The sequence below is a fragment of the Oratosquilla oratoria genome, chromosome 2 (genome assembly GCF_046742065.1).
Source record: "Oratosquilla oratoria isolate Oo_2021 chromosome 2, ASM4674206v1, whole genome shotgun sequence".
In the NCBI taxonomy this organism is placed as follows: domain Eukaryota; kingdom Metazoa; phylum Arthropoda; class Malacostraca; order Stomatopoda; family Squillidae; genus Oratosquilla; species Oratosquilla oratoria.
In genome coordinates, this window is record NC_134778.1 from 40,603,053 (window position 1) to 40,605,552 (window position 2,500).

The window sequence follows — 2,500 nt, forward strand, 5'->3', positions numbered from 1 at the left end:
GATTTTATTATGGGTTACAAACTTCAGAGCTAGTGGATCAGCACTGATACGTAAATCAACCGGCCGGCCGAGGATCGCTAGGTCTCTGGAAAATGTGGCCGCTGTAAGAGCTTCAATTCAACGGTCTCCACGACGTTCGGTAAGGAAACGCGCCGCTGCTCTTAGGCTTTCCGAAAGATGTTTGCGAAGAATTCTTTAAAGGATCTGCGAATACATCCATACAAAATTATTTTGGTACAGGAATTCAGCGAAAGAGATCATGAGAATCGCGGAATATTGTGTTTGGAAATTCATCAATATGTTCCCTCTGCTGCTGTTGTGTTTTTCAATGACAAGGCCCATTTTCACTTGTGTGAAAGCGTGAATAAGCAAACTTTCTGATATTGGTCCGAGAACAACCCTCGTGAGTTGCACGAACGCCCCTTGCATAGTCCTCGTGTAACTGTATGGTGTGCGGTAGCTGAATTTGGCATTTTGGATCTGTATTTTTTCGAAAAAAAAATATATATATATTATAGAGACTGTTAACTCTGATCGAAATTGTGTGTTGTTAGAGGCTTTTCTGAGACCCAGATTAAATGAACTTGACGATAGAAACAATGTTTGGTCTCAACAAGATGGGGCAACAGCCCCCACTTCTAGACGTTCAATGGAGATTTTGAGGGAGATGTTCCCCGGTCATTTGACCTCATTGCACGGTGATATTGGTTGGCCCGCACGATCACCTGATTTGAACCCGTGGAATTTTTTCTGTGGGTATTTTTTAAATCAAGTGCATACACTCGTCGCTATTGAACAATTACAATGCAATTACAATTCGTCAAGAAATTGCTGCCATTTTACATGAAAATACCAGTCGAGTTATGGACAACTTTCGCGAACGCCTTCGACGGCGTAAGGACAATAATGGCACTGAAAATATTCTTCATTATTGAATATGAAGGAACCAAATTTAGCACACATTCAATAATGAAGAATATTTTCAGTGCCGTGTTCTCGCGATGGGGAGTCTGCTCAGTTGTGTTCTAGCCTCTTTGTACATGGAGGTTTTAGAGAGGAACCATTTTACCACAATAATGGGCCAAGATACAACATGGTTGCGGTACGTGGATGATGTACTTGTTATCATCCCCAGGGGAACGGATCTCAGTGATAAATTAAATATGCTCAATGGGATAGAAAAGGACACACAGTTCACTATGTAACAAGAGGAGAATGACAAATTGGTCTTCCTAGACACGGTAATATGGAGAAAAGGGAATAAGACTGCTTTCTCAGACACAAATACTAACGACATTATCCACTACTACTCTGCTCACTATGTAAGAATAAAAAGCGTGGTGGTAATAGGTTTCTTTTTGAGAGCATACTGGGTGTCCAGTGAAGAATTTCTCCATGGTGAAATTGACTACATTATTGACATAATTAGAAAACTGTGTTAGGCCTACCCACAAGGACTCTTACATAGACTAAAAGGAAAAGTTTTAAGAATAACAAAAAGAACCAGAAAAGGCCAACTGTGTGAGAACAAAGGTGACAACAGGGGCTTTTGTCCGTCCCCAACTCCAAACACGCGAATAAAATCGGACAGTTGCTCACCAAGGCAGGGTTAAGAATCATATGGCACAGGGACATGAATAAATGACACCATTAAAAACAAAAACAAAAATAAGTACCACATAGGACAACCTGATTTGTAAAATTCCTTGTAAAGGCTGTCCCGTCAGTTATTTTGAGGAAACTAGCAGAGAAAAAAAAAAAAAAAAAAAAAAGGTAAAAACCCACCAGATACCAACTTCAATAGTAGTTCATATAGACACTTTTGATCACTTTCCTGACTAGAAAAATACAAAGGTGCTCCTCAAAGGACTAAGAAAACGAGAAAGAAAAATGGTCGAAGTAGCGTACATCGATTAAGCCTTGCAATAACCATAGAGAAGGATTTATTAGATTATCAGAGTTGACTAGCGACTTTGTTCGAGGTGAAGCGTATCGAGGGAGGGACGGAGATCGGGTAGGAACGGGGTAAGGAGAGTGAAGTATAAAAGCTGTGAAAATTTTTCTTATTGTATACTTTGAGGAAGTCCTCTAAGAACAAAACGCAGTAATAAAACTCCTACGGTTTTTTTGCCGTTTACCTCACCAACCTTTCCACTCTTTCTGTCATACATATTTCAACATATATTTATGTATATATATATATATATATATATATATATCATATATATACAATATATATATATATATATATATGTATATATGGATATATATATATATATATATATATATGTATATATGATAAATATATATATATATATTATATATATATATATATGAGAGAGAGGAAATTCGCCAGTGACATCGATATTAATATGATAATTTTCATGATAGTCGCATGTAGGATTCAAACCTACTGCTTTCGGTCCCACGCAAGGTTACCTTCACAGAGCCTTTACCCATTCCATCACAGAGACTATAAAAGCCTTGTAACCTGGAATTG